This window comes from Trematomus bernacchii, unplaced genomic scaffold (assembly GCF_902827165.1).
Source record: "Trematomus bernacchii unplaced genomic scaffold, fTreBer1.1, whole genome shotgun sequence".
Lineage (NCBI taxonomy): Eukaryota > Metazoa > Chordata > Actinopteri > Perciformes > Nototheniidae > Trematomus > Trematomus bernacchii.
Window position 1 is genome coordinate 4,464,149 of NW_022987851.1, and position 24,043 is coordinate 4,488,191.

Genomic DNA, 24,043 nt, shown 5'->3' on the forward strand with positions numbered 1-24,043 from the left:
CTTTATCACAGTTGAAAGTGTGCATTTAGCCAATTTCTTCTGTGCAGTAATACCGTAGAAAAAACCTACATGAAATGGATGTGTTGGGGGGCAGGTCTTTTCTGCCTGAAGCCCCCAGAGTGTCTTGCAGCGCCCCTGGGAAATAGACATTGCTGTTGAATTTTTCTAATATATGTTTTAGACGAGTATCATCTTGGCTCACTCTTCAACTTACATTAAAACAATCTGAAATATAAAACATATATTTTGATGTATGTCAACATATATATAGGCTATAAATATATATGTATATGTATATGTATATATATATATATATATATATATATATATATATATATATATATATATATATATATATATATATATATATATATATATATATTACCAGGAGGGTTTTTATTTTATTTTACCCTTTAGTTACTTCTGAATAGCTGTACAATTTATATTTTTGACCCGCTTTGGTCTTCTTGTCCTCCTCAGCCACCGTAGAAGTGGGAGTGTTTTACAGGTTTCCAAGTGCTGCAGGTGTGCAGGTTGCCAAGTGCTGCAGGTGAGCGTGTGCGTGTGCGTGTGTGTGTGTGTGTGTGTACACACACAGGTTCAGAGGGGGCGTGGCCTGTGAACTACGTGCAGCAGGTAGGCTCGTGTTACCTGGCGCTCTTCAGAGTTTCTGCAGCAGCCTGATCGTGATTCAGGTCTGCAGATGGGCTTTTATCACTCAACTCTTGTCAGCCAATTACAAGCATAAACCTCACCTGGATCACCGGAAGTGTTTTTGAGTTTTTGTGTATTTTATTCCCCACTGAAACGGTTTAACTCTCTTCGTTTCCTGAAATGATCCCGTCCAGCAGCCGGTAAGTCAATCATCATCCCGACATTATTAGCTCACATACAGCGGCTCTGTAACGCCTTCATTTACCATGACACATTTGGGATTGTTTTCCGGTCGGTGAGTGTTGTTTGGAGCAGTTTCTTCTTCTCAAAAGCATGTTATATGTCACCTGAACTGACACCCTGCTCGCTGTTTTGCCACTTTAAGCACTTTCAGGGAATAATTTGCTAAATGTGAGACTGTGAGGATGGTAATTTAAACTACCGCGGTGAAGTTAGTTTTAGGTTGGATATTCGACAGACATTCGCGGACCAGCCAGTTTACCCTGCTGCTGGCTGTATTACTATGGGGAGATCTTCTCCGCGAAACGAGGCTTTCACTTAGGCACCATCAACAAATGACTTTTCAATTACACAAGAACAATGTTCTTTTTAATAAATTGACAGCTTCCCAACCGTGTGAATGCGAAGCAAATCCACTCGAGAACACACATTTGTTGAACACACTTTATATTGCATTTTAATACTCTAAATATTTTATATTAATATTTTTGATGGAAAAATTAGCTTATTTCTTCAATAACTTCCAGGTCATGTGACCGAATCACTCAAAATCAGTGCTGGGTCAAATAACTACACTGGCTGCATAGGACACACCTCTTTTTATTGCATTTTCACCATAGACTGTATATATAAATGGACGTAGTGTCCGTGACGTCACCCATAGGATTCTGCAGAGTTGCAGAGAAGCCTACATTTTATTTTTTTATTTATTTATTTGACAGGGACAGTGCACATTGATTGACATTTCTGTAAATGCGCCAGAGTTAGCCAACAGGCTATTTTTCATCTGTAGTCCCTGGACAGATGTTGAAAGTCATCCTAAAAAAAATATTCACTTCAAATGACAGGTAAATACAATCAGTAAAACAACATTCAACATAGATGCTTATATTATGATAAAAGCATATATAAAAACATAAAAACAAAACTAAAATACATATTCACAAAGCAGACAGATAGCAACAGGTCAAGGCACATGTACAAATAGAGCGTTGTAAAGTGCAGATTGTGTCAGTGTTGACAGAGCTGATTTTCCACTAACCATGTTTTTAAGTTAGATTTAAATAAACTGCAGGTGTTTTGTTCTCTTATCTTTACTGGGATTGAGTTCCACTGTTGTGCAGCTGTAAAAGAAAAAGAAGATTGGCTGAATGAACTCTTCCTTAATGGAACAACGCAGTCTCCTCTTGTTGCAGCTCTTGTTGACCTAGTTACAGGTGTGCGTATGGTGATAAAATGTCTTAGCGGAGGTGAGGTAAGGCCGTGTATTATTTTGTACATGAGGCAAGCATTTGCATATCTCATTCATTTACCCAGCTCAACAAGTTATATTTTGTGAGTATTGGGCAATGATGAGAATAAACTGATTTCTTATCTACTATTTTAAGTGTTTGTTTGTATAATGATTCCAGGGGTTTAAGAGTGGTTGTACCGGCATGTGACCAGCTTGTTAAGCAGTATGTGATGTGAGATAGAACCATAGAGTGCATGTACATCAGAGCCTCTGTTGACATGCAGTCTCTGGTAAACCTCAAATTTGACAGACTGAATTTGACCTTGTTGCAAACCTTTTTCACCTGAGCCTTAAATTTGAGTCTTGAATCAATTAAGACCCCCAGGTATTTGTACTGTGAGACGCAGGAGGACTTGGTTTTGGTGAAGAACATGCATACAGTTTTACTGACATTTAGTTGCAGACAGCATTGCTCCAACCAAGCTGTTACATGAACCATCTTGTTCGTCAGTTCATTAGCCACTTGTGTCAGACTGCCTCCGTGAACATAAATTACAGTATCATCAGCATACATTTGGATGTTTGTGTCAGGACATATCGATGGTAAGTCGTTTATATACAATGAAAATAACAATGGACCCAGAATTGACCCTTGTGGGACACCTGTGGACAGCTGGAGGTTAGATGATTGATTATTCTGTACTCTGACATACTGAGAACGGTTGAACAAATATGATTCTATACATTTAAGTGTTTGTGTGGAGAAGTTAATGCTGGATAGCTATATGAGTTTTTTGTGATTAACAGTGTCAAAGGCCTTCTTTAAGTCGAGAAACACTGCTCCTACAACACCACCTTTATCCATTTTGGATTTGATTTGTTCTGTGAAAAAACAGTTGGCTGTTAGAGTATTTGGCCCTAAAGCCAAATTGCATTGGATGCAGAGAAAAAGCACTGTTATTCAGATGGTTCATAATTTGTTCGGCTACAAGTTTTTCAACAACTTTTGAGGAAGGATACTGATTGGCCTGTAGACATTGGGTCTCCACCTTTAAATATTGGGATAACTACAGCTGGCTTCCAAACATTTGGAAACATTCCTTGACAGAAAGAGAGGTTGATGATATTGGCAATAGGATGAGAAAGAGTTGTACTGAGGTCTTTGAGCATAACTGCATCCATACCAAATATATCCTTTGCTTTAGATGGTTTAAGGGATTTAATTACTCTTTTAACTTCTGCTTCAGTTGTGTTTCTTAAGATGAAAGCTGGCTCCATTGTATCAATTTGACAATTACTTGTGCAGTCAGGAGAAAAACACTGTGCAATGTTAGCAACAGAATCAATAAAATAGTGATTTAAAACTTCAGCTACATCGCCTGGAGTGTTTATAAGCAGAGTTGGGTGTAACGCGTTACTGTAATAATATTACTTTTGTCGGTAACGGAGTAGTGTAACGCGTTACTTTTATAATTCAGTAATCACACTACAGTTACTAACATTGCCCCGACACGCGTTACTTCGTTACTTTTATAAAATCAGTCATAATCACACTGACAGACAAGAGGGGTTTCCGCCGCAGGTTTATATGCACGTAATCTGCGCGACTTGCGCGTCCACATCTCCACGTGCAGTGCTGCATAAACATGGCAGAGTCAGCGATAACTTTCGAGGGGTGGAGGTATGCCCATTATTTTTAGTTCGTCCGAAGAATAGACAGGAATGTGACGGTGAGGTGCAAACTGTGTCCAGGCCAGAAGCTGTTATCCACTGCTGCAAACACCACGTCAAACCTCAACAAACACCTGTAAAGAACACATGCTAAGGTGAAGCTAATAGCTAAGGACCCCCGAACCCAGAGTGAGGATGTTGTGAGTGCGCCGCCGCCAACTCCGAAGCAGCACAAATTAGAATTTGGAGGACCGGTAACCAAAGCAGAGATGGACAGGCTTGTCGCATCCTTCATAGTAGAGGTAATGTTGCCCATTTGCACAGTGGAATCACCATCGCATCGTTCAGAGATATACTGCGCAAAATACAGATAGCAGGAGACAGAGGACAGCCATAGTCAGAGCTATCTGGATCAGTCTTATGCGACAATGGAAACTGAACTAAAGAGAACATTTGAAACTTTAGCAGTCTGCGTGATCTGCCTGTAGGGAGGGGCGGGCCGGCCCTGCGAGTAAAGTAACGAGTAAAGTAACGAGTTACTTTATGTAGAGAGTAACGAAGTAGTGTAATATATTACTTTTTTTTAAAGTAATATGTAATATGTAATATATTACTTTTTTTTAGTAACGACCCCATCTCTGTTTATAAGCCTACCATTTACTTTAAGTTCAAACTGTTTTCTTTCCCTATGTTGATTACCAGTTAATGTACTGGTCCCAGATCAGTTTCGAATTACCTCCTGCCTTGTCTATTATAGTTAAAAATAAATCTGCCTTAGCTTTCCTTAATTTCTTTAAAACTTTATTCCTAAGCATAGTAAAATGACTTCTGTCATGGCTTAATTTAGTTTTGATTGCAGTTTTTAAGACTAGATCACGTTCTTTCATTAGTCTGAAAATATCCTCATTTATCCAAGGGACAGTGTGTTTGTTATTTCTATGCTTGATTTTGCATTTGAAGTTGTTAATAGTCCTCTCTAACGTTTTTGAGAACATTTTACTGTCTTCTTCATGGTCTATTCCAGGCAAAATATCTTCCCATTTAATCTGTTCAACAGCATTTGTAAAGGTCTCATATTTGTTTTTGGGGATTCCACAAGATTCATATTTCCTGACGGAAGGGCTAAAACGCTTTTTGGTTAGTTTCCTGGCGACTAAAGTCATATTGTGGTCAGAAAGACCAGTTAACATGTTAAAGGATTTAAAAATTCTCTCTGGTCTGTTGCTAAATATTAAGTCAATGTGAGTGCTGGTTGAATTTGTTATTCGTGTAGGTCCACTGATCAGTTGCACAAGGTCAAAAATGATCAGTTATCTGTTTTAGATTCTTTCTGGCCGATTTATCCTCCCAGTTCATGTTAAAATCACCCATTATAATAACTTCTTTGTTGAAATTACATTCTCTTAATAACTTCTTAAAATGTTCATAAAAAAGATTATTTGAAGATGGAGGCCTATAAATTACAATAAGAGCAAATGACATTTGTGGTGACAGAGTTATAACACCGATAGTTTCCAATCCTTTACAATTTGACCACTGTATTGCATTGCAGGGAATACTGTCCTTGACATAAATCATAACCCCGCCTCCTTTTGAGCCGCGTCTATCTCTCCGGTAAATGTTAAAACCCGGTACGTGAAAGGCTGCTGTGGGGGCGGACTCATGAAGCCAGGTCTCGGAATCGGATAAACACAAAAAGTCTAAATTGGAGTCCATTAAAAGATGATGGACTTACTCACTTTTAGATTTGATGCTTCTTATGTTCAGATGTCCCCCTAAAAGGCCTGATGGCTTAGCTTTGGGATCCCAGACTGTTCTTGAGTTATTGACGGTCTGAAAGAAATTCCGGTTCCGGTTCTTTCTGATTGCCGGGTTTACCTGCTTCCTGTTTACATTTGGAGAGTTAATGTTTCCAAATGCACGTGGATTATTACAGCCAGAGAAAGTGTTGTTTTGAGTGTCATGCGGTGGTACAGCAGCGTCCCCCTCGCCCCTCACGGTGGTCCATCGTTGTCGGTCAACCCCGAACAGCGCCGCTCCGCTCAGCCCACAGCCAGCCGCCTCGACCTCCGCTGCTCTCCCGACACCCGGGGTAAGCCGAACATTACTCCGTAGGAAAGTTGTATTGAGTGTGCCGTCCGCTGTGATGTTGGCTTCAGCGTGGTTTGGACCAGGACACGGATGAATATCTCCAGATAGCAGCAGACAGATTGTGATGAACAGTGCGTTGCTTTGTTGAAGTCGAGTTGGTGGCTTTGTATTTGATTTCAGTCGTTTGTACAGAGACGGGAGAATGAGAGACACTGCTAGAGTGCTAATGCTTCCCATGTCCAAAGTTTCCATGATTTTGGTTAGTTTGCTGGTGCAGCAGATCAGCATTGTTTGCATATATGTTTTGTAGCGGGTTGATGTCAACGGGTCTTAAGAAATTCGAAAGTAATACATATATTAAGAGAGCCGTGACTACACCTGCCTCACCTGCCATTTTCTAGCAGGACTAGCAGCAGCAGCAGCAGCAGTAGGCGGTGTCGGCCACTAACGTAAAAAAATCATGTTGCTAGGTCAAATCTAAATGTAACTTTTTGCAAGGAAGGAACAGTCAACTTCCCTGATGTCAACTTCCCTGATGTCATGTATTTAGTCATGTTTAATTGAATGTATATCAGTGTATCATAGTTGTTACTTTATCTATTTAAACCAGAACGTTTCTCGATTCTTTGTACAGTATGAAAGGGGTCTTTGTACCTTTGAGTCCATGCTGAAGTTCACTGATGTTAGGAATAGGTATGTCGGTCAGCATCCTCTGGTCTGTCTGCATCACCTGGAAACTTTAAACAAACAGTAAAGTAACATGTGTTGGTCACAGACTTTTTTTACTTGCAAACGTCATGTCCTAATCTTTTTGATCATCCTTAAAAAAAGTGCTGGATATCACAGCCCTTACTGTATCTTATCAGTTGGATTGTGTATTATTGTGTTGGGGTCCTTTTTATTTTACTGTTACTTTGGAATAGTTTTTCATGAGACAGTCAAATTAAATATATGTCCTATGCCATATTCACATTCATTTGTAACACACACGTAAGGGTAAAATACAAACATCTTTAACAAATGTAATGCAATGAATAAGCTTAATTGTCACAGAAGCACACATACGTCATATCTAATATTTAAACAAATAATTTCCTTGTCACTAAAGCATTGACTACGCTATCGTCCTTAAATGCAGGCATTAAGTTACATGTTCACGTTCTGCTGCCGCAATAAGTCGGTTTCTCCAGTGTAATGATAATAAAATGCTTAGTAAGTATTGGTAATAATATTAATAAAAACAACAAGGTTTGGGTTTGTTCGTTTTAATATGATGAACGTTAACCAGTAAGCTTCAATAATCAACTCCAGCTCAACAAACTATCGCAATTTATAAAACGGACAAGTCAAATCAAGCAATCTGATTGGTTCTTAGCCGTGATATAATGAGCGTATACCACGGGTAAAATTGTAGTCACTTTTCACAACAAGTCAGTATCCCTCCGCGTCTGAGAAAAGCTACACCCGTTACAACTGTTACATTACGTCCGTTATGAAACTAACAAAGCTTAAGATGGAAACATGTATACAGGGATAATGTGCAGCAAGGACTTATTGACCATTGTTAAAGGACGCTCACATCTGCAGAAAGAAGTCCGGTCGATTTAACTGTATACAGTTGGGCTGAAAAGCAAACTGCATGCAGTTTGCTTTTCAAACTGGGACAAGAAAACAGCGGAGAAGTAATGGGGCAGAAACCCTCCTTTTTACGCAACGGTCCAGACATCAAACGGCAAAACATATTCAGTTGCCAGTTACTTTGACATTAGGGCAGGGATATCTAGATACTTTCCAAGGTTTGACATAATGAATTGTGCTACTTTTAAAGCAAGCAAAGATGTTTTCAAATCTGTAATCAAAAAGGTCCGCAAAAACGCTATCGACCAAATCAGATTGCTTGATTTGACTTGTCCGTTTTATAAATATATTTACATTTCGTCCGTTACGAAACAAACTTACAAAGCTTAAGATGGAAACATTAAAGGTTAACTTCGACCTCCGGGTAGGTCTTACTATGGAGGAGTGGATTGAGGAGTGCCTATCTCTAGAAAAAAAAGCACCTAAACGAGGACATGCAGAGCTACGTGAAGAGCAGGTAGACCAACTGGAAAAGTACCACCATTCAAAAGCTTTCTGATGCGGGTCTTGAAACAAAGCAGAGAAATTATGACCGTTAGTGGCCACAGGTGCGAAAGCTCTCTCCAGAGCTACTGGAAGCCGAATCTCGGGGAACGGAGAAAGTGGAGCAATATTCTCGCCACACCAAGCAACAGCCTAGAACAACCTCAACCTATACAAGTAACCACTTAAGCCATTCTACTGATGCTGGACAGTTTTTCAGTGGGTGCACAATAAACGGCAACATACAAATTAATGTAAATAAATAACCAAATAATGGATCAACGCTCTCTGTCTAATATGTTCGCTAGCTGTTAATGTTGTTGCATAGCAACCACCTCGCACTATGTTTCGTGCAGAAGGCAACGGAGGGACTATTTTATTTTGAACATCATTATTTACTAATAAAACTATTTAAATTAAAGTGTGTATTTTTCTTTCATATTGCCACACTTGGTAACCGTTTTATAAAAGCAATAGCTCACTTCAGGCCGTGATGTATGCTCATATCACAGCTAAGGGGGTTGTCTGTGATATAATGAGCATATACCACGGCCTGTCGTGAGCTATTGCTTAAATCTACGTTGACGTTATTTCTGGAACCAACTGGAAATATGAGATTCATATTTTTCAGATACACAGATCTTATAGTGAGGTTAATCTCATATACAGTACGCTGGTCTTCAACACTAATGTGACGTTAGCTGTCTGCATCGTCGAGCATAGTGAATTTAAATCAACAATATCAATGCATACAGTTACCTAACTAGCAAACTAACTAATGTACGAGGATGACCTTATTATACCAACCTCACACAGAAGCCGTTTGTTCTACAGTATAATCCTTCTTATGTTTTAACTTGGATGCTACGGATAGCATCGTTAGCACAGATGTAGCTGCCTCTCGCTCGTTAGCTGAATAAAAAGACCAGTAAGAAATAAGGTGCTTGAATTTCACTTACCGAAGAAACTGCATTCAGGGATGGTAACCGCAGAGCCATAAGATAAGTCCGATATTTAAATGAAGAATACTCCACCAGGCACCAACACAACAAACACGTCCGGGTTCAAGTTGTGTTCCCGGGATCAGCCGAGCAGTTGAGCCCCTGTAGCATCCTGGAGCTTACTGAGCTAACGGAGCTAGCAGAGAGACAGAAAGCTTGAAGTAACACTCACTGCAGAGACCTGTCACTCAAGGTGACCATGCCCTAATTTATGCAAAAACTTTAAGACCTAATATAACTAAAAGGGTTGTGTTATAAACAATTCACCCCCCACACAGTAATCATGAAGGGGGAATCTAACTATACAGAGAATATGGTTTTTTGAACCACGATGTAAACATGTTTATTTCTGCTGTAAAGTTGGGCATTTTAACATGGGGGTCTATGGAAATTGCTCCCTTCTGCAGACTGCTCCTACTGGCCACTAGATGAACTGCAGTTTGAGGCACTTCCTTATTGGCCTCCCGGCTCTGCCCCAGAGTTTGCCGCTTGATTTTCACACTCTAAATATTTTATATTATTTTGTGTCATGTCTCGAAAGATTATTTTAAAGTTATATTCTTTAAATTAGCTTTTGTCATGTCCCTTTGTCTTGTGCCTCCCTGTTTATATTTTGAAAAGTCATTCTCCCTCTAGTTTCAGGTCGCTGTGCTCCCCGCCCCTATGTGTCTCCAGCGTTTGTGATTGTCTACCCCGCCCTGATTGTTTCCACCTGTGCCCCTTATCTTGTGTGTGTATATTGTCCTAGTCTCCCCCTGTCCTGTGCCAGTTCGTCTTCTCCCATAACTTGACAAACCAGCGTACCTTCAAGCCTGAACCACGTCCATTGCTTTGAAAAAAAAGAATGTAACGCTGTGAGAATGGGTCTGCGGAGAGCATTTCTCCGCGATCCCAACTTAGTAGCCCAAAAAACGTTTACCCATTTAAACAGTCGTGGTAGATACCTTGTTTGTTTTAAACATCATAAATACACAAACAACAATGAACACTTACAGGTTGTGTACCCGAATCCCCCGCTGGTCCAAACAAAGTAGGAACAGCATCGTTCTTCAGTGCCCTACGCTGTACATATCCGGCATGAATCGCTGAAAGGTTTGGGAAGCTTTGTTTCGTGAAATGCTGGCAGAGGGTGTGGCCTCTGGGTATTCACACGTCACAGTACCCAGGAAGTAAACAATGGAAAATGAGAAATCTCCAACGAGGCGTTTTGGGGCAGCATAGACAGTGTTTCTAGCCTCATCTCAATACCCCTCCTCACCTCCTCCTTTCCCTCACTCGCGTCCCTTCCTTGCGTCTTAGCTCCGCCTCCGTAAGATGCGAGCGAGAGACACGAGGAGGTGACGCGAGGACAGAGGAGTCCTCGGGTATTAATTGGGATGTCCTCGTTCACTCAAACGTCACTCTTAAACGACGTCTGTTAATGATGACATGTGCACAGCTGTATCCCCTCTCATCGGGCTTAACTGAATAACCCTTTAGAACCGGCCCATTTGTTGTTAAATATGTATTTAAATGATGAATCTTTCTCTTTTTAGTCATGGAATTCAATGTATGATGGTTGGTCCTGCTTTTGTGTTCCGTTTTGGTGTAAAATGTACATTTCAATACAATTTTAATAATGTGAAAGCCTTTACTCTGAACATGTGTGTCCTGTAGATCCCCACATTCACCAGAAACCCACATTCAGGACTGTGAATTTTAAATAATTTAACTCCTGAATATTTGAACACAAAACAATACAAATAATTGTTATTTATCAAGATCTAGCCATTTATGAAATAGCTTTCTTAATAGCTATGTTTTAGTGACGTTCAAGATCATTAAACATGACTTAAATTGTTAGTATAACCTTAAGAAATGAATTGCACATAATAATTCCCACGGAGCTGTGAGCACTTATACATTTATGTGACGCTTTTCCACTCATCTTCCAGTTCTCCGTTTTCCTCTCTTGAAATCGACCAGCTGTGAAGGTGGGGGCGGGGCTTTTATACGCGAGTAGTGAAAACACTTCCGCGTAGTCTGCTCTCGTGTATCCTCCCTTTCGTCTCCTCCCGCACCCCTCCTCCCTCACCCCTCCTCGACTCCTCCGTGTGCATTTCAAGTATTGGGACGTCCTTCAAAATGGCGTGTCTTGATCGATTTCCGGGTCAAGTCCCGGAGGAGGGGAAGAGAGGAGTCGAGGAGGGGTATTGAGATGAGGCTAGAGTTTTACTCGCTACAGGGTGTACTTTGAGGGTTTTTGACTCTGCAGACCGTTTACATGCATAAAAACCTTCATAACACACAAGGGGACGGGTAATAACCGGAAAAGCATGACATGGGCCCTTTAATATAAAATATTTAGAGTATTACAATGCAATAAAAAGAGGTGTGTTCAACAAATGTATGCTCTAGAGTGGATTTGCTTCACATTCACACGATCGGGAAGCTGTCAATTTATTAAAAAGAACATTGTTCTTGTGTAATTGAAAAGTCATTTGTTGATGGTCCCTAAGTGAAAGCCTCGTTTCGCGGAGAAGATCTCCACATCGTAATACAGCCAGCAGCAGGGGAAACTGACGCTGATGGCTGGTCCGCGAATGTCTGTCGAATATCCAACCTAAAACTAACTTCACCGTGGTATTTAAACTCTTCACTACTATTAAGAACCGGTTTGTGTGTGTGTCCAGTTACCTGTGTGTGTATATTAGGAAACAAAGTTTGATTATAGTTTTTAGGCTTATTTCAGTCTTCTTTATTCCAAATATATTTTTATTTTAATTGTGTATAAATGCAGTAGGTGCACAACTTATTAAACCAAATACTTTGTTTGCTTTTAAAAGTAGGCTATTACACTAAAACAGCATTCGTAAAATATACGGCCTCGCTGATAATTTAGGAGGACATATTTTTGATACAAAATATCTTGGTTTCTTGTTTTTTTAGGTCACATTGTTCTGTTGTCTTACATAATACACTTAAGTAAAACATATTTTAATAAATAATCAAATTTGCATTGTATTTGATATTGAGTTAATCCAAAAGTAAAGTAATCAGGTCATTACGTTTATAGTGTGATACTCAGATTTGGTTACTGATTAATTTTTTATTTTTTACATGTAACTAGTTATTGTAACATAATACATCATTACTTTCATGTTACAGTATTACATTAATGGATCATTATTGTTGACATGCATATGTAAGCGCTACTTTAATTTGTCTTTAGTCACAGTGGAGCACATTTTTCTACTCACCATACATGTATGCTTTTGGTAATTCATTCTGTGATACTGAATCATATTGGTATAAACTCTTGCACCATACTGTATGTTCCATTCTATATCAAAAGTTCAATAATTTAGTGAATTAAAAGCTTAAAGTATTAACTCAAGAATGTTTAAGTGCTATTGTTGCATAAATTGAGCCTTATTAGTTCCCTTTCACCACTGATAAAAAGTAAATGGAGTACAAAGTAAAAAAGTATCAGCAGGACTGTACCATAGGCCTACTGCAGTGTTGTAGGGCTTTCCCGAATACCATTTTTCGGGCTCCGGATATTCAGTAGTAATCAGCAGCGAATATTCGGCGCGCGCTTCAACACGTGTATTTCGGTTTATTCAAGGCATTCATTTTGTTATTCTACAGTATTGTTGTTTTATAGTTATTTGTTAATGTATATAACCCAATTTGTGTTCTTTGAAATTGAATGGGATATTGCATTGTGTTTGTTACTTTCTTTGCAGTTGTATGTCTTAAGTGTAATTTGGCTTGGCTTCCTATTTTGTATGGACATGCTTTTATTTTGAAGGAGAGTTAGCGCTGTTGACAGGAAGTTATTGTTGCTATGGAAACAACCTGACGGAGAAAAGGAGCGGAGATTAACGGAGAAAAGTCATATCTACATATAAAGACGGAGAAAGTAAACGATAAAGTTTATGGTTAAGTGTTAGCACCCCCCGTAGAGGCACAAGCTCTTACGTTGATATTGGAGATTTCAATAAATTCAATTTGGCAGCAAAAGAATAGAAAAGAATATCCGAATAATGAAATTGAAAACTGAATAGTAGGCCAACGACCGAATATTTGGATATTCGGGTACAGCCCTACAGTGTTGTAGTCAAGTCACCAATTCTGGAGTCCGAGTCACTCTCCAGTCCCTACTCTTCGATTCCGAGTCCCCCTAGGATGAGTGTCAGGCCCCGTCCACACGGAATCGGCTCAAATGTGTCCGTCCAAACTAAACCGCTGGAGACGCTGTAGTACATATGCTGGGCCTGTAAGTGGCCACAAAATACACCAAAAGCAGCGAATAAGACCCACCGAGCATGGGCATAAGGCATAAACAAACAAACAAACAAGGTAGAAGATGGCGGATATTCGTGCAAGAAGGGAGGCATTTGTGTGGACTGACGACCCTGTGATCCACCATTGTTGTTGTTGGCGAAACGCATCAGCAATGACGCGGGGGTGAGCAGGAGAGGTGGGGCTATGGCATCATCGATTCAGGAAATGATCGTATAGGGCGTACACACGGAGCCGCAAGCGTGTCGTCTCCAGACTTACCCACTTTGGGAGCCGGTTTCAAAGTTGATCGGTTTCGGGCTCTGAAGCCGCAGCTCCGTTGAAGAACTTTAGCGGATACAGCGGAAATCGTCTCCGTGTGGACGGGGCCTCAGTCGAATCCGAGTCATCATTACCTGTGCTCAAGTCCGATTCCAATTCAGACTCACCCAAGAAGAGTCAGAGTCTTGGCACTTCCGAGTCCTACTGTAAACACATACATAACTAAACATATATTGAAGACATAACGAAAAAAATTGTTTAGCTACCTTTTTTAATCTGATTCTGTGTTCATGAGGTTTCCGACATCATCATAAAGGCTTTGGACCCCCAGACAATAAGCAGGGTATGCTGTGTGCTCTGTACATAGGCTATGTACCGGTGTGAAAGTTTGACCATGTCTGCTGCATTCATTCCAAATGTAGAGCTTTTTCTCAGGGACTTGTGGAGGTGTGACTGTTTGTGTGCTTCAGAAAGTATCCGCCATGAAATGATTAGAACTGTAAGGAATACAGTCTTATCGTACAAACAAACACTCTCCTGTTGTCATTGGATTGACTCTAAGTTTCTCCATGGTGCTGCTGTCACTGGAAGAAGCACCACACTTAGTGTTGGTGTGTAGGAATGTGTGGTTAAACTGCCTCTCCACCCAGTGGCAGCAGAACAACACACAGACCTGTTTGTAGAAAATCCTCTGCCACACCTGCAGTTAAGAAACAATTAAACCTGCCTCTGTGTTTGTGTGTGTCTCGGGTCGGGTCTGTGAAACAAACAAACATGTTATTGTTTGAATGTGTGCGGAGCCTCGTCTGGCACTAGTGTTGCAGTGTTGTTTCTATTATCTCCTCTTCAGCAAACAGTCAAACCATAGAAAAGGAATTGACAACAACACATTTACTACTTCTCAAATGTGAGGATTTGCTGCTTTGTAATGGAATATATTTAGATTTTTGGCTGTTGTTTGGGCAAAACCAAATTTGCATTTAGTCATTTTTCTTATAGTTTGTAGTCTTATATATCTTTGGGTTGGACATAAGTGCAACACAGAATCCAATGAAAAGGACACAGCGCTGTTTCCAACACAGTTAAAGTAGAGCTGCAACAGTTACTCAACTACATTAATTGAGCGTTACAAAATTATTAACATTAAAAAGCAAGTTTTTTTTATTCAAAATGCCGGAAAGTGCTCTTTTTTTCTAACTTATTAAATATGAATTGTACCTGCTTTCCTCTGTTTCATATCATGTTAAGTAAATATCTTTGGGTTTTGTACTGACAAACCAAGACATTTGAAGACATTACCTTGGACTTTGAAAAACTAGGATGGACATTTCTCTCCATTTCCTGACATTTAATAGACCACATCTGCAGTTTATTTTTGCAAATCATTAACTAGTTGCAGCCCTACTGTGAATATGCCAGAATTAATAAGTTGAAAGTTAGCAACCTCAAATCAGCCAGTCAGTATAATAACATTATCCACTTTAGCCATTCAACAAGGTATGTAGCATATTCTAAATCATAAGTATGCCTAGACTTATAAACTAACTGACATACAGCAAATCTGAGACAAGTTAATATTCCTGTCCAGGTGCCTCTGGGCTTTGCATTTCAATATATTGCATGTATGTAGTGGGCTTATTTTCACATTTTGTACAGACTCTATGAGTGGAGGGTTACTGAAGCCTTCATGATGTCACTACACTGAGGTGAACCGGCCTGCAGCTTTTTCACTGTTATTGTGACGCATATATCATATAACTGTGGCTCCAGTTTCACTTCAGACACCTGAGCTGTGTGACCTGAGAAACACGTATGTATATGTTTGACCCCATTCCCACCTCAATCTACAGTCATGAACACTGACAACAGGAACATCTAATTCGTTTTTAATCCTTTCCCATGCTCTATATTATGATCAAAGTATTTTTAAGCTTAATTCTGTATGCTGATTAGGGCTGCAACTATTTTCACTATTAATTTCTCTACTGGTCATTTAAGTGTCAGAACATTTTCACACAATGCCCGTCGTAAGTTCCAAAAGCTGAAGTGATGATTTACTTTTTTTTGTCCGATCAACTGTCTAAACCCCAAAAAAGGTTAATTTAATATCAATGGAAAAGCATCTTTTAACATGTGAGAAGATGGAACCATCGCTGACAGGCAACCTCTTATCCGGAGTCTGGTTACGGAGGAAGCGGTTCCAGCAGAGGGCCCCAAACTTCTCTTTCCTGGCATCAACCAGCTCTGATTGGAGGATACCAAGGCACTCCCAGGACAGCGTGGAGATATAATCCCTCCACATCCTGAGTCTGCCCCAGGTTTCCTCCCGGCTAAATAACCCCCATAGGGAGGTGCCAGGTGGCATTACCTTTCTGGCCCTAATCCTCTTCCGTATCAACCTTACCCAGTAGTTGTGTTTCCCAAAATCCATTCATTTCACAATGTTAACCATACGGCTTTGTGTGTATTGGCAAGTGTAATGAGGCTGATATAACATTTATCTTTGGTTCGGAAATGCAGATCAGAAGATGATGTAGTAGTCGTGAGTTGATGCTGCACCAGTCAATGAATCCTTTGACAGCTGCAGTAATAAAAAACCCTGAGAGGAAATGTTGAAATGTAGTAAAAAGCATAGTTTTAAGAGTTGGCATCCTTACTAGGTGCCAAACCACCTCATCTGGCTCCTTTCAAAATGGAGCAGCGGCTTTACTTTCACCCTCCAGGATGACAGAACGTCTCACCTAAGGGAGATGCCAGCCCTTCGGAGAAAACCCATTTTGGCAACTTGGATTCACAATATTGGTCTCTCGGTCATGACCCGTCCTCTATGACCATAGGTGAGAGGAAGGAAGATGGACTGGTAGATGGAGAGCTTTGCCTCCTGGCACAGTTCTCTCTTCATCACAACAATAGCTCCTGCTGCTCCGATTCTCCAGCCCATCTCACGCTCCATCGTCCCCTCACTCGAAAACAATACCCCGAGATACCTAAACTCCTTTACTCCTTGCTTGAAAAACAATGAAGTGATACAGTTATGAAGTCAATGTTTCAAATGATAGCACAATGAGCCACGCTCGCAGTAAGTGACGTAGTATATTAAGCGACCTTTAGTGAAAGTCACACGGTATAGCAACGTATTTAATTGTGCTAAAATCCCTTTTGGGAAGGTGGGAGTGCAGGTGGATGAGCAAAGTTTCATTCAGGACTCATCTTCCGTGTGGAACCAAAAACTGACTTGTGTTTTCTGACAACATTATGTCATGTGACGCTACAGTATGTCACGGTACAGTGTCACAGAACAGAGTTGGGGCACACGTGACAAACGTGTATTCGATCTGACTAAAAGTGATTTCGTTTTTGGGATTCAAGTCAGAATTCGGAGTGTGGAGTCAGAATTTTAAAGGGAGAATCCTGACTTTTTTTTCTCAAAATTCTGACTTCAATCTCAGAACTAAAAAAGAAAATCACTTTTGGTCGGATCTCGAAAATGGTGGACCTAATCCTCTTCTATATAAACCTAACCGAGTTGTTGTGTTTACATTTAACCTATATGTGGTTTAAATACATGAAAGCTTTTATGCAGATAAGAACATACTGTAGTACTAGTGAGTTGATGCTGTACCAATCTATGGATCCTTTGACAGCTGCAGTGAATAAACCGTAAGAGGACTCTTAAGGACTTGAAATGTAGTAAAGAGCATAGTTTTGAGAGGAAGAGGAGGGAGAGATGAAGAGCTGAGGGTGCAGCAGAGAGAGATAAGGGATCTGATAGTTGAGATAAAGAGGATGCAGAGCAGCTTCTGAGTTGATGCAAGGGTTTTGAACAGAGCTAATGTCTTTTATTAGTGTTGCTGAAGCTGCATGGGCTTCATTAGGACTCTCATTACGTCCCAAAGCCCCCCCGCTCCCGTGGCAGCAGTCTCGCTCGTTGCTAGCTAACATCTGCAGGCTAATGTCCCCTCTAACGGCCATAACACCACATAATGTTATTACACCATCAAATAGCCTGCTCCCTTTGGCTTTATGGATTCTGTTTACTGCAGCACGTCAGCCCTCTGCCCAGAACACAGGGACAGTTTGGTAAACCCTGTCCTAAAAGTACATACCCATACAACTTAAGTACATTGTGAATACAGTTTTGAGGGAATCATCTTTGTATCTTGGATTACAGTCACAGTTTGAAACACATTAACACAAGTTGACTCAGAATGAAAACAGAACTACTTGGTCTGGTTTAGGAAAAGATCATGGTTTGGGTTAAAATTACTTTGTTATTGTAAGTTACATTGAATTAACAATGAGTTATGGGACACAAACAGTGGTCTCTTGGAGGAAGTCCTGTGTTAGTTTAACACATCTTTCCACCCCAACCATTCCCATACACAGAGTTTAATTAGAAAGTTGTGAATCGTCCATAACAGGACCGAAAATAGGATTACCTCCATATGTAAGCTATAATGCAGTTTTTGTTTTATGGCAGCATAGTTTAAGAGCTGCTTTGGTCTCCATTGCAAGGTTTATTGCCAGGTAGACGGCACTAATAATGTGTCCATATCATAAGGTAAGCTAACATACATACAATGTTAAATAAGTCAACTCATTCAATTAAGTTAAACTCTCCTTTTTGAATGTCCATATTTCTTATATACAGTTATTTTCCAGAGTTTTTCAAATGTTGTGTGCGTAAAGCACCCCCATATTTCTATTTTATTCCCGTTAATTACCATGGAAAGATGCCACTTTGAACAGTCCAACAAAAGCCCACCTTTCTACATCAGCAGTTGGTGGTGAAACCAAGTTAGCCAACACCTGAGTTTATAAATTAACACTATTTATAGATTTTTGAAGTCAACTCAGTTTTAGAAACAAGTATATACTGCTAAATGGTGACAAATGCTTTTCCCCCTACATTTTGTTTTGTTTGATTAACTGTGGACACATAAGTACTTGATACATTTTGATAGAAGTAGTTGTACATTCATGACAGAAACGAAGGATTCGAAATAAACCGTCATTATTTTCCACACACATGTACACAGCGAAATTCGACCTCTGCATCCAACCCATCCTAGGAGCAATGGGCAGCGCTGTGGGGGGTCCAGTGCCGTGTCAACTGAAACCTCTCCAAGTACCAGTCTACACTCTTTGTTTGGTCGGTTCGGGGACTTGAACCAGCGACCCTCTGGTTCCCATGCCATGTCCCTACAGAGCTACTGCTGCCCCCCAAAAAGTACAGATCTACCTAAGCAAACAGACAATGTAGACTCTTAACAGTGTTTAATATATGAGTTCAGCCATTTAGATAGCACAAAACAAAGAAAAAACATGATATAGAAATATAGCTTCACCCATCGGCTCTCTAAACATTGGCACTCGGCCATTTAAATCAGTCAACCACTATAGTTTGGTTTGAATAAAATTTGGTTTTGTGCTTCGGTGCCAGCTCAGCATAATTAAAGTGATATTTCTCTTTGGTGAAACATAAAAAAACTAATTTTCTTCCATCAATATCTGTTCCTCACTGTGAATACATTCACACAGACAACATTAGTCTGTAATTCAAACACACAGTTTTCTCTGAATCTTCATTAGCTGTTATGTTTTAAAGACATAGAATGTTTTTGTATGACATACAGATCCCCCCAAAGAATACACATAAATTACAAAACGTACAACTGTCCCAAAACATTAGGACTTTACTGTTTGTAAAAGCCACAGAGCTGAAAATGCTATACTTGTCCTGAGGATGGCGCTAGAGGAAAGGCAAGAGGTCATTACAAGTAATTGTGTTTTATCTGCTTGACTGAGCACTGTCACAGGCAGAGATTCTGCAGATAAATAATCATATGTTTTGGTGTTGTTAAAGTCATGAACATACATTTGTTCTGAAACCGAGCAGAGCCTTAATTCTATCTCTATCAGAGTCTCAAATATGCTGCCACTCGCTCCTCCACCGTGTGTCTGAGCCTCTCTGCTTATCCCTAACTCAAACACTTTCTCCTCTCACTCTGTGAAACTCTCTGCACTCTGCTGCCTCGTGACGCCACTTCCAGCTTACTTAGTTTAGAATTCAAATCTGCAGAGAAACATCGAAGTATTTGGGTCACTAGATTAAGATCTGTTGAGTAAAAAGGCTCTGCTGATACCTTTAGAAGTTTTAAACATCCTTTCAGCCTGAGACCAAATTGTCCAAGAGCTTAGAATTATAAAGTCACATCTGTCTGGTTTACTTTTCAAAATGATGACAAAGGGTTCAGAAAAACAAAGACATTTCTGTAAGTCGAGAAAGCATTGGCCTACTAGGGCAAGTCCTTAAATATAAATTGATGTTGAGTATGTTAATTCCCTTCAATCAGTCTACGTACTCCATTAAAGATGCTATACATAGCTTTTTTTAAATCTACACATCATTGGCTCATTCATGAAAAAATGTTTGCCATAATAACTGTAAATCAATAAGACGATCAGCTTAGTGGCTTCTACATGGTTTTATATACAGTGTTGCAGTAACGAGTAACCCGGAAAATCTAAGCATTTAACCACTTTTGGTTCCCTCGTATTGAAGGCAACGTTTTTATTAGTGGTCAGAAGCCTAAGGCGCCGTTTACACGAGGAGACAACTGCTTGTATCTGCATAGTTTTGCGTGCGTATAGCCCTATTATTTACACGAGGCCGATAGAAACTGACCCCACAAACAATAACGGGTCCCAAGGTGGATAGATTTGCAAACGAAACGCTCTGGGGGGTCAACCGAGTCCGTGTAATCACCTCTATACGAATATTTCCTGAAAAAATAGCGATAGCCCCGCCTCTCCCCACCTCTCCTGCTCACTGCTGTAGCAACTATCAAAAATAGCTGTGTTAATTAAACGCACAAGGGGTTCTTGAATGAAATAATATTATAAAAGGCAAACCAGAATTGTTAACGCCCAATATACTCCTTAAACAAAATAAACAGAGTCAGATTTCATGCATTGATCCATTATATTGACAAAGGAGCGATCTCACCCGGTGTTTGTAGAGAATATCTCTCTTTCTGAGCGCGTCCTCTCCACAGAGACGTGCTTCTTGGTCGGTCGATGCAATATCCACAGATTCGGTTTCTTTCAGTTAACTTCCCCGTTGCATTTATCCATATGCTGAGGAAATGACTATATCCCGCTGAATACCAGCAATCGCCACACACACTTCCTCCTGTCAGTAGCTACTGCTAGTGCTACTGCTACTGACCATGCTACAGATATTAGTGCAAAATCTACAGCTCCTCTACCACAACCATCAGCAACAAGTGGACATGGAGAATTACATGAACTACATGTTGCTAAATACACCGCGGGGCTTAAACAGAAGGGTAGCCATGGCAACATTGTGGCGGGGCTGCTCGGGCTGCTCTTCTTCGCGGCTTTTGGTGTATTTTGGCGGAAGTTACAGCGCCACTTACAGTCCCGGCATATGTACTACAGCGTTTCCAGCGGCCTCGTTTGAACAGACACGTTAAATGAAACAAATGCATGTGAACGGAAGACTTTTTTGAATACGCATACTGTGCATAAACGCAAACGGTCCCGTGTGAGCGGGGCCTTAATATAAGGTCTGGTTAAAACAAGCTTACCAGATAATCACCTTTTTGTTCTACAACATAGAATACGTCAGTAAAAATCCTATTAGTAAACGTCTGAAGCTTCTACAGTATGTATCATCAAAACAGCGGTTTCTAACAAGTGACTAAATAAACTATTAAACATCATCACGCCGACACGAGCCTGCCTTGAGTTTAGCGGTCGTGAAGCGCATCCAGGCAACCCTGATATAGTTTGTTTGTAGCATTGACTTTTTATTTCAGCCAATTGCATTTATGCTTCAAAAATCACTAAGTGGTGTTTACATGTGGAGATTATCCTGCTGAAACAAACGTGTTTAATATCATAAACGTGTGTTTGCCACAAAGCATTTCCTGCAATACGAAATCCAATGGGGAAATCTAACTTCCAGGTTGGCCTACAAAATCTCCTCATCACATTGCTTGATCATAGAAGATATTCAGTCTGATTTAAAGGGGCATCGATAACATATTTGCTTTAAGTAAATTGCACCATGTGATGGCTATAGTATACCATCAGAGTTTAGATTGTTTCCTCCAAGCCTAGCTTTGACTATGCAAATCTGTTGGCCTACAGTACTTTTCACAAGAAGTGTCATATAAACGTAATCTATTCTGACCTGTGATCACTAAGCTAAAAGGAGTATTGTTAACTCTGGAACCGAAGGAGGCAACTTTGAGTTACGATGGAGGTTCTTCCATTATGTGCTCAGTTTGTTGCTCAATACCGTTTCCTTTTCTGTCTACTGTGAGGTTTTTTTCTTGCTTTTGGTTTTTGGTCAGGATCTCTTTACATATATTGTATATAATATCATATGCTATATATTCTGTATATTACATACAATATATCCGTTTTCAAGATTTTCGGAATATTCAGTTGAAGTATGCAAATTAGGCATTATCTCTTGCTAACCTTTGGTGAATTTAGAAGAAATCCACAGCGAAAAATTCACACATTTAGTCAAATAAACACCTATTGTTGTTCTATTGCATGTTTTCTTTCCATTACTTTCAAAGAGCATGACCTGTTAGGACATGTTAAGCCAAAACTCTTAAAATTGACCTGTGGATGAAAAAAACAATATTTCTGCCTGTACTGTCTATTTAAAAAAAAAAAGTATTTATCATAGCTAAAAGGACTGCACTTGGAACACATTTTTGGTTTCCAGGAATTTCAAACTCATGTTGAAATGTAACGTGACGTTGGAGACATACTAATGCATTGTTGGTTTTGGTCTTTTCATTGTTTTGTTTTTCAAATATTGAATATCATTCAAAGGTATATTCAATATTGGTATCGTTCCCCCTTTGGCTCTATGACTCAAAACAAAATGTCAGTTATTTAAAGACGATTTATAAACGTACAGTACACACCCTCCAGTTACTCTCACCGTCTTCTATTCCGTCTCCTCCTTCTTCTCTACGTAATTTGATAGTTGAGATCATCAATACCCCCCAGTCCTTCCTCCTCTTTCTCACTCGCTCTGTCTGTTTGTCTCGAAGGAGGACAGAAAGACTGTTTGTTCCCTGCCCGTCCCCTTTTGTCCAGATTAGACAATACATTGACTCTGGGAGTAGTAGTATGAGGAGGAGGAGTAGAGGAGCAAACATTTGTTAGAAGGGACAAGGATAGACGAAGGGGAGAGGTTATGAAAATGTATAAAATTCAAGTTATTTCTCAAAGAATGTTTCTGCGAAGTAACAAGAATAGAAACGGCAACAGTGGTGATATGCTCGTACATGATTATCTGTCCCGCTACAAAATGAAACCTTTTTATTTCCCAATTACATGAAGAAAAATGCAGCCTCCAAGGAATGTACATCATTTTTTTATTCATTTATTTTAACAGGGACAGTGCACATTAATCAACATTTCTGTAAATGTGCCAGAGTTAGCCAAGTGGCTATTTTTCATCTGTAGTCTGTACACTTCCTTTTTTGCAAAAAATGCAACATTATCAGGTGTAGCTGTATACTATTTATTGGGAGTGGATGCACTGTCGTCACTGTCACATAACCCATTGGTTTATGGTCTACCAAAATGGCACAAGTTGCTTTGATGAACTACTGGCAGCTAAGTGTGGTTTAGTGTGTGTGATGAAAGGCAATGTAAGTTAAAACCAACATTGAAGGCTCCTTGAGAGGTTAGTGTGCTGCAATTGTATAATTTTTTTTTTGTAATTGGAGAGTATTTCTTTATTGAAGGAAAGCTTAGAACGGCACTTTCTTTTTCTCAAGATGTTAAACTAATATTCTTTTTTTTTTCATATGACTGTGTATCATACCATTTGGTGCAACATGTTACTATAATGTACATAACCAAGTGATTGAAACCATAAACTGATTAAGTACATTTTCACTAACGTATTAGTGAAAAAGTTAAATTGCTGACACACCAGGCCGAAATCGGCCGTCTTGCGTTGTCTGGCGACAACGGGTTCCTTGTCGCCCAAAGTCAATTTGGTGTGTCCCGAACCCTCGGCCGTGACACGCCTTATTTGGCCTTTCACGGTCGACACCCGGCCGATTCAACATGTTGAATCGGCCATTTGTCGGACACAAGCTATCGGGCCAAGAAACCACTCTGATCAGTTGTTCAGCTAGCAAATGAGAAGCGAAACGGAAGTGAGGGACGTAAACAAACGATTTAAGAAGGCACAGGACAGCAGCTAAACCCCAGCAGGTGATACTTAAAATACATCAAACATAGCCCTTAAATGTCCTCTCTTACCTCCCACACATAGCAGGGACATCTCTGATATCGGCGGGAGCGTCCCCGGCTGTCCTCTGCTGAGAGCTCCGTGATTTGTTTGGTCAAGTCCGGTTTTTCATCTCATCGTAAATTTAGCAAGAAGTGGCCATTATTACATTGCTGACTCAAT

General features: G+C 40.0%; 1 protein-coding gene across 4 annotated transcripts in view; it reads left to right on the plus strand.

Annotated features, from left to right (window-relative positions):
• Nucleotides 1–514: 514 nt before the first annotated feature.
• Nucleotides 515–24,043, plus strand: part of LOC117468935 (nesprin-2-like) — a 49,365-nt gene continuing 25,836 nt past the window's right edge. For 2 of the 4 annotated variants that reach the window (XM_034113311.1, XM_034113314.1), the window contains exon 1: nt 652–854. The gene's annotated coding sequence lies outside the window, so the exon portion shown is untranslated. Of the gene's footprint in view, nt 551–651; nt 855–5,701; nt 5,892–24,043 lie in introns of those variants that run through there. The other 2 variants (XM_034113313.1, XM_034113312.1) reach the window with 2 other exon arrangements.